General features: G+C 41.2%; 1 pseudogene; it reads left to right on the top strand.

Moving 5' to 3' along the window:
* Positions 1 to 4539: 4539 nt before the first annotated feature.
* Positions 4540 to 5429, top strand: LOC148716462 (small subunit ribosomal RNA; annotated as a pseudogene; the record flags this gene model as incomplete).
* Between the last annotated feature and the right edge of the window lie 4465 nt (positions 5430 to 9894).

The raw sequence follows: 9894 nt of genomic DNA, 5'->3' as shown, positions 1-9894 counted from the left end.
CTTCCATCCCCAAATCCTCATTAACAAAATGGTTACCCTTTTTCCTGAAGCTTATAACTTCCCCAAAATTAAAGATTAAGACATGAAATTTATACACAATATAGCCAATTTTATATTATTTGTGCCGCTTGAATTTCTTGTGATTTAATTAAATATCTTTTATTTTATTAATATTTATCTTTCAACTTTCAGAAAATGAGACGCGAAGATCATGACAAATGTCCAATTATTTTGCCAACATTTTATCAAACTACAACAACTTATATACCATAATAAATACCTAATTAAGGGGAAGACATTGGTGTATTTATATTCTCTAAAGGTTTGAATCCACATGTGCTGGAGACGCTAAGAGATTGAAAGGTTTAGGTAGTTACCCACTAGCCCTGATGCCAAAAAAATTCATTAAAAAGTTAGGTTTTAAGTAAAGAAGCCGTACTTTCACGTATGTGCAGACATGCTTACTTAGTATATTTACACAAGGTTTCATATCATTTGATTGAAAAGTGTAGAAATTATCGCAGTTAGGGCTAAATTTTGGGTAACCACCTTAACATCTCTGGAGAATCAGGCTAAAAATATCTCAAAGAAGCCTAAATTTGGTATGTACATAGTTTGCACCATTCCTCATTCAGTGATTTTAACTAACGTCCATTCCCTCTAATTTTAGAAATCTGACGGAAAGCAAAAAAAACTTTGGTATAGGTATATACCCTACACAAGGCTTGACACGAAACTCAACCTTGAAACTAGTGCTAGATCGCAAAACTGCTAAAACCTTTATTCTCGGGAGTTGAGAGCTGACATTTTCATAGGATGCTTATGGCATACTTTCTATCATGTGCACCAAGTTTCAAGTCATTTCAATGAATAGTTTGGATTTTTTAGCCCTTTTCGTCAAATTTGCATATTTTGAGAAAAGTGAGTGTTAGGGCTAAAAGGCTTTTCGCGATTTTTTAAGCACCATCTCATTGAATGTAGACAAGTTATACATCGTTGGAAAGTTCGTGTTAAGGACTACAACTTGATGTATTCAAAATTATTCAAATAATTTCTTCGCATGCGCTGGAGACCAAAAAAGCTCGAAAAAAGGGGCTTTTTTGAGTCTGTTTTTGCAGGGCTAAGAAACCTTAAAAATCAAACGAAATTGACACAAAATGATATACACATGATTGTCCATTTCCTTTACAATGGTTTTCTGTAACTGTTTTAGAAAAGAATTGATTTCAGATTTTTTTATGAATTTTCTTGTAACACGAGTCTCATATGTACGCTGTGCGGACCTATACTTTTATCTTTTAAAAATTGGTAAAAAACTCACTTTGTATCGGTTTTTCGTTAAACTTACACCAATTAAAAGTATTTTTGATTAAAAATAAAAAAGGATTGATTTTTCTAACCTTTTTCGTCTTCTTTTACACGCCATAAATCTTAAGCGTTTCTATCCATTCACTTAATACTTAACACATACAATGGAATGTATGCGTAAGTATTAAGTGAATGGATAGAGGGCTTTTGAGTATTAAGTGAATGGAATGAGGGCTTTTGAGTAACAGTAGATTTAATGAGTGCCTGTCCATTTCACGATTACGCTATTTTCGCCTAACTCCTGACGTTTGAAAAATTCTAAAAAATTAACAAAACATTAACTGTACCTTTTTTGACCAGCATAAGATAGAACATAAAACGACGTTATCTACCATGTTAAATTTTGTTTAAAATTTTAAAATTAAATATTTGCTGTGATTGACAGAAGTCAACCTTAATTTACAGGTAGCAATCAATCTAATTTGCCTAAATTAAGAACACCATAAGAAAATCAAATGTCTCATCTCTTATGCCTGTAGGTTTGAAGTTGTTAAACAATAAGGTTATTGAGTTACAGTAGAATGAATAAATGCTACCCTTGGCCAGAAAATCCAAGGTGGCGGACATCAAATAGGATGCCCTCATGGGTACTGCTCTAACTCCTCAACCTGTGATGCTCTTCACTTGCAATTTATGAGAGTACTAAAAGAGGTATAGAACTAGTCACACACCCAATATAAATATATTTCCTCAAGAGAATGGAGTTACGTTAGTTTGAAGATTGACTAGCAAAACATCAAAAATGGGCTAAGGGATAAAAGTGAGAAAAACTCAGTCTTAAGGTCTGGAGACCACTCAGAGTGCGCTAGAGGTTGTTGTTGGGGATCATTGAGCGTATAGCAGGAGTTTCAAAGAAATTCAAAATTTTGACCAAAATGGCCATACTACCCCTTTGCCAAAAAATCAAAGATGGCGGACATCAAATGGGATGCCCTCATGGGAACTGCTCTAATTCCTTAACCTGTCATGCTCTTGACTTGCAATTTAAGAGAGTACTACATGCGGTATAGAACTAGTCACTTACCAAATACGAATACATTTCTTCAAGACACAATGAAGTTACGTTAGTTTGAAGATTGACTAGCAAAACATCAAAAATGGGCTAAGGGGTAAAAGTGAGAAAAACAGACCACTCAGAAAGCGCTAGAAGTTGTTGTTAGGGATCATTGAGCCTATAGCAGGAGTTTCAGGGAAATTAAAAATTTTGATCAAAATGGCCATGCTACCCGTTGGCCAAAATGTCCAAGATGGCGGACACCAAATGGGGTGCTATCATGGCAACTACTACAACAACTAACGAATCTCTAAGGATGTGGAATTGTAACTTTTGTGAGACAGACATGGCATGGAACTAGTTTGCTATGAAGTTTGAAGTAGTTAGATGCCGAATTAAGAGAGATATTGCGGCTGGAAGAATGACAAGTCAAACGTGTCAGATGCGCTAAGGGGTATAAGTGAGAATATCTTTCTTGTTGGAAGGAATAATGGACTTCAACTTTTTTTATCAAACAACATATTATATATTGTTAGAAAGGTCTTGACGAGAGGAACATTTTGGTGTATTTAAAACCCTTCAATGCGCAGGCCTTGGACTATGCCTAGGACTAAGACTATGATTGTGACTAGCACTCTTACTATGACAATGATTATGACAGGCTAGGAAGATTACTATTACTAATACTAGGACGATAGATTTGACTATGTCCAAGAGTAACGCCATGGACATGGTTATTGTCATAGTCATAGTCCTCCTAATCATAGTCAGAGTACTAGTCATAGTCAGACAGTCATAGTCATAGTCATAGTTTTGGTCATGGCTATGACTTTAATAATGACTATGACCATACTATGGTTGTGACTATGGCTAAGACTATGACTATGACTGATACTAGGAGTCACAACCATAGTATCGTCATAGTCGTTATCAAAGTCATAGCCATGACAGAAACTATGACTATGACTATTACTATGTCTGACTGTGACTAGGACTATGGCTATGACTATAACTATGACTAGGACTAGGACTATGACTATGGCCTTACTCATAGGCATAGTCATATCTATAGTCATAGTATCAGGTATAGTCATAGTCATAGCCATAGTCACAGCCATAGTATGTTCATAGTCATTTTGAAAGTCAGAGCCATGTCATAAACTATGACTATGACTATGACTACCTCTGACTAGGACTAGGACTATGCCTATGACTGGGGCCCTAACCCTTTAGGGTAACCGTTTGGGGTAAATTAGGGTGTGGCTGTGACTGTGACTGGTTACCTAACTTCGTGACCGACTCGTGACTGACCTGGTTGCCTGGTTGACTGCCTGTTTGACTGAAACGTTAACTGGCTCAATGATACTAGAGTGGCGATCTAACCCTATATCTAAGAGCTAAGGACTAACCCTGACCGTTTATTTAAGAGGTAAGAAGTAACCCAATCGCTAACACTAACCGATATTTATTCCTAACCATACCCCTATCCCTAGACCTAACCTAAATCTATTCTCGACCTCTACTTTACCCTACCCTTAGCCGTTATTTATTCCTTACCCTAACCCTAATTAGGGTTAGCGTTATACGGTTGGGGTAAGAATAAATTATTGGATGGATGAGCCTAGAGAAATTTTACTAACCCTAGCCGTAACCCTCAGGGGTTAGGGTTAGGGAAGAATTAGGATTACGGTATTAAACTCTGGTTAGGTTGGGGTTAGGGTTAAATTAGGATGAGGGTTAGGAATAAAATTAGGGTTAGGAATAAAATTACAGTTAGGGTTCATTTGATAACTTTTAGGCTTAGGGATAGGTATAAATTAAAGTTGGGGTTAGGGTTAGGGATAGGAATATGGATAGCATTTTCTTACATGCTACCTTTAGAGTCTAACCGGGTTCTGTTGGGGCAGCATGTCAGGAGATGGCACGGGGTAGTTGTACGCGGAAAAGACGTGGCATACATAGAGTTTTGTCTGCGCTGGGCAAATTAAGAGAGAAGACCCGATCGCTCGGCGACCTTTGATGGGGGAGCAACGAGCCAAGGCGCGATAATTTGGTGGCCTTTCACTGGGTGAGCTTTGGAAAGAACGTAGGGTGCGGCATCGTCCGCTGGTGGGAGAGGCTTGTGGCCGGAGTTTGAGTTGTTTTATTGGCGACTGACTCCAATTAGGGTTAGCTACCTTGTTGATCCTGCTAGTAGTGATATGCTCGTCCCAAAGACTAAGCCATGCATGTCTAAGTATAAGCACTAGTACTGTGAAACTTCCAATGGCTCAGTAAATCAGTTATCGTTTATTTGATTGTACCCTTACTACTTGGATAACCGTAATAATTGTAGAGGTTACAGTTGCGAAAAGTCCCGACTGTCTTCGGAAGGGATGTATTTATTAGAGTAAAAACCAATGCAGATTTTGCCCGGTGTTGTGGTGAATCATAGTAACTAATGGAATCGCACGGTCTTTGCGCTGGCGATGTTTTATTGAAATATCTATCCTATCAACTGTCGGTGGTAAGGTAGTGACTTACCATGGTTGCAACGGGTGACGAAGAATTAGGGTTCGATTCCGGAGAGGGAGCCTGAGAAACGGCTACCACATCCAAGGAAGGCAGCAGGCGCGCAGATTACCCAATCCTGACTCAGGGAGGTAGTGACAGGATATAACAATACAAGGCTTTTGCAAGTCTTGTAATTGGAATAAGCACAACCTAAATCCTTTAATGAGGATCCATTGGAGGGTAAGTCTGTTGCCAGAAACCGCGGTAATTCCAACTTCAATAGCGTATATTAAGGTTGTTGCAGTTAAAAAGCCCCTAATTGGATCTTGGGATAGCCCGACCGGTCTGCCGCAAGATACGTTACTGGCCGAGCTTTTCCTCCTCGCAGAGACTGGGTGTGCTCTTACCTGAGTGTGCTCGGGGTCTGGGACGTTTACTTTGAAAAAATTAGAGTGTTCAAAGCAAGCCGGTGCGTGAATACGTAAGCCTGGAATAATGGAATAGGACTTTGGTTCTAAAAGGACGTAAAGACAGCACAGTGACAATAACTCTCAAAAACGAAACAACAACTTTGAATTTAAATTTACAAGACAAGTCATGACATTCTCATGTCATCTTCGGTTACAAATGAGCATTTAACTGTTTTACATTTGAATATAAATTAAGGGACGTTACACACTACGTATCCGGGCTTACGTTACATTTGAATGTAAAAACGCGAAAAATGTAATTAGCGCGTGCTTGACTAGATCAAAAAATAAATAAATAAATATAGTAATAATAAAAATAGATTAGAAGACCAAGGAACAACATAAATAAAAGGAAAGAGACTATTCTAGGTGTTTCAATTCCTGATTAAGGATGGGTTTTTCCTACTTAATATGCAATGCCTCTTTGATCTTAATTTGGTATTTTGAAGCGACAGAATCTAAGATCGTGAAAGATTCAGTATCACAAGAGTCAAGACAGGCCCTTGGTGATTGCAGGTGCTTGTAAATATGCGAAGTTTTGAGAATACTTCTATCGAAGTAAGCAAAGCTGAGTTGGATTTGAATTTTCTTCAAAACTGTTTATCCTTCAATGTGTTTCCGATGTTCATCTGTTTTCAACTGCCTGACATAAGTAGACATGATGTACATGCTATTCGAAAACGCCTATTAAGAAGTGCTCTCGCCAAACGAGGAAAGGAACTCTGTAAGTTAACCATAGTAAGAGACAGATTAGCGGTGCATATCAATGGCATTGTCAGCAACATCGATGGATACATCCTCCATGGAACTATTAAATATAATGTAGAGAAGGCTGTGAAACGTGTTATCGACACTCACGAGGGGAAAATTAAAAAGTTTAACGCGAAACGTGATTCTACCGTTTGCTTCAACGGAGACAGTCGTCAACGTCTCGCCGCACAATCTCACGTCCGAACAATTGTTTCGGACGTGAGATTTTTCCTCGTGTTAACCGTGTTAACCTCGTTTTTCCTCGTGTTAACCGTGTTTTCAGCTTGAACTGAGCAAGACTTGACCCATTTCACTCTCTGGCCAAATTCCCAAGGAAACATCAAGTATCAAAAATATTTCATTGTTTCCTTAGAGACTGCCTGACCGACTGGTTGACTGCTTTTTACTAAGTTGTTGGCTGACAGGTAAGTGACTGGCAAACCAAAGGTGACTGACTGGTTGACATACTAGCTGGTATCAGACTGGCTGACTACCTACCGGTTCCTGAGTGACGAGTGACTCTCGGACTGATTGGTTGAATCAGTGTGTTGAAGCAGACTGGCTGTGACTCGTTACCAAACTTCGTGACAGATTCGTGAATGAGTGTCTAATTGCCTTGTTGACTGCCTAGATGACTGAAACGTTGACTGCTCTATGGTACTTGACTGGCCATCTGACTGGGTAAGTGACCGGGTTACCGACCGGCGACTGAAGATAATTGACTGGTGACTGGCTTGTTGACTGACCGGCTAACGAAATGGTTGACTGAAACATTGGCACTTGACAGGCTTACTTAATTGGTGACCGACTGGTGACTGAGTGGCTGATTGACTGGTGACTGCCTGGCTGGTTGACTGGCCGACTGACTAAGAAGTTGTCTGACCAAGTGGTACTTGGCTGGCTATCTGACTGGTTGTCTGACCTCCGAATCGACTGGTGAAGGAATGGCTCATTGAATGCTGAGTAACTGGCTGACTGCCTGATTAACTGACTGGGCGACTGAAAGGTTGACGGGTTTAATGGTATTGGACTGGATATCTGGCTGGTTAACTGACTTGCTGAACAACTGGTGACTGATCGGCTAGTTAACTAATGATTAAGTGACTCATTGACTAAGTGGCTGATTAAAAGACTGACTTAATCAATGGTACTTGACTGGCTATCTGTCTGGTTGGTCGACTTCCTGCCCAATTGGTCGCGAATAATAGACTGCTGACTGACTTGCCGACTGGCTGGTTGACTGACTCGGTTAATAAATGGTTGACTCGCTCAGTGGCACTTGACTTGCTATCTGACTTGTTAACTAACTTGGTGACCGACTTGTGACTAAGTGCCTCGTTGAATGGTGATTGAGATGCTGACTGGCTGGTTGACTCAGTGAATAACTGAATGCTTGAATGACTCACTGGCATTTGCTTGGCTATCTAACCGATTAACTAACTTTCTGACCAACTGCTAACTGAGTGTCTAACCGACTAACCTGGTGAATAACTGGCTGTGTCTTGTGGACTGACTGGATGACTCAGTGTTACCGAACTGGCTGTCTGACTAGTTACTTGAGTTTCTGATCGTTTGGCGACAAAGTGCTTAGCTGAATGGTGATTGAGATGGTGACTGGCATGCTAACTGAGTAAGTGACTAAATGGTCGGCTGACTCAGTGGCACTTGACTGGCTATCTGACGAGTTACCTGACTTGCTGATCGACTGGTGACTAACTGGCTGAGTGCCTGGTGGACTGGGTGGATGACTTGCTGGTGGTACGTTACTGGATTTCGTACAGGTTAACTGAGTTGCTACCTGAGTGCGATGTTAACCGAGTGGTAACTGACTGGTTACTGACTGATGGTTAACTGGCTGATTGTTAACTTTCTTACTTACTTGTACTCCAACGGCTGACAAACTGGCTAACGGATTGTTTATCTAACTACTTGAGTGACTGGCTCAGTGAGTGGTTGTCCGACTGACTGAATTAATGGTTACTAACTTATTGACGGGTAAACTAACTAAGTGATACCTAACCGGCTGACTGACTGGTTGAGTGACTCGCTTGTGCCTCACTAGCCCTCCGACTTTTCGATCGACATGGTGACCGACTACCGACGAACTAATTAACTGAAGACGGACTTGTGAACTGGTTGGTACCGGAGCGGGATACTGTATGTCTAACTGACTGAGTTAAAGGTTCCCGAGCCTTTAACTGGTGACTGACTGATTGAATAAATCACTCGTAGCCGACTGGCGATCTGATTTGTTGACGGACGCACTGACTGGGAAACGATTGGGTAATTAACTGGTAACTGACTGGTTAATTGGTTGAATCACCCACTACTAGCTGACCAGCCTATTAACTGGTTGCCTATGTGGTTGGCTGTTTGGTGAACTATCCTTCTGACGAATTGTTGACTCACCAGTTAACTGACTTCTTAAATGAGTGATTGGTGACGTGGTGACCGACTGGTCGACTAACTTAGCGGTACCTGATCTGCTGATTAACCGGTTGACTGAGCTAGTGCTTCTTGAACGGCTGACTAACTGGGTTCCTAACTGGTTGACTGACTGAACGACTTTAAGATTATTGACTGGCGAGTGATTGCATACGGGAATCCTGAGATTTTGACTTCCTTGCTGACTCATTGACGCTGACTTTCTGGTTGAGCGACTGTTTAACTTACTGGTTGAATGACTGTTTGACTGGCTGGGTGATTGGCTTGCTGAGAGATTTATTAGTGGGTAAATACTGCCTTTCCATCTAATGGGTTGACCTAATCACTGGTGCCTGAGCGAGTGACTGACTTGTTGACTATCTTACTGAGCGACTGGAAATGGACTGACTAACTGAGTGTTTACTGACTTGAACACTACGTGACCGGGTGACTGACTGAGTGACAGACTTGGTAGTACTTGACCATCTGAGAAACTCTAACGCTACCTGGCTGACCCATAGGAGATTGACAGGCTTAAAGACTAGTTCACTGAGTGGTTGAGTGAATTACTGGTATCCAACTGTGTATCTTAAAGGTTGCCTCGGCTGTTGCCGACCCATTAATGAATGCACGGGTAAATGACTATCCAACTTAATGACAAGTGACCAGCTAACTAATTGGTTTACCACCTTGCTAATTGACTGGTGACTGACTTAATACACAAATAAAAAGTATAAACAAAGTGGTGACTGGCCTACTGGCTGACTGACTAGTCGACTTCGTCGGTGGTACCTGACCAGCAGACTGACTAGTTGACTGACACAGTGGCTCCTGAGGCCCCTTTGATTGGTCGACTGATGGGTTGACTGACCTTCATACCGACTGGCGACTGAAAGGCTGGGTGAGTGGCTGGTGGACTGACTGGATGACTGAGTGATTGAATGACTAAGTGGTACTTGACTGGTTATCGGACTAATCAACCGCCTTGCCAAGCGACTGGCGACTTCGTCGTATTTTGAGTCGTGACTGACCAGCTTACTGGCTGGTTTACTGACTCGCTGTCTGAATGTTTGAGTAACCCAGTCCTACTTAAATGGTTATCTGAATAGTTAACTGATTTGATGGCCGACTTTTGATTGAATGGCCAATTGAGGGGTGAATGATGGCCTGACTGGCCGTTATACTAATTAGCTCTCAGAATGGGTGAATGTCCGAGTGATATTTGTCTGGTTAACTGAACTGCTGAGCGATTCGTTACTGTGTTGCTAATTGAATGGTGACTGACTGGCTGACTGCGTGGTTGTCTGAAAGGCTGAGTACCCCAATGGTACCTAACTGGCTATGTGACTGGTTAACTGACTTTTTTACCGACTAGTGACTGCCAGGCTAGTCGAG

Source organism: Stylophora pistillata, chromosome 14, assembly GCF_964205215.1.
Source record: "Stylophora pistillata chromosome 14, jaStyPist1.2, whole genome shotgun sequence".
Lineage (NCBI taxonomy): Eukaryota > Metazoa > Cnidaria > Anthozoa > Scleractinia > Pocilloporidae > Stylophora > Stylophora pistillata.
Note: the sequence above shows the minus strand (reverse complement) of the source record. Positions and strands in the feature narration are given on the sequence as shown.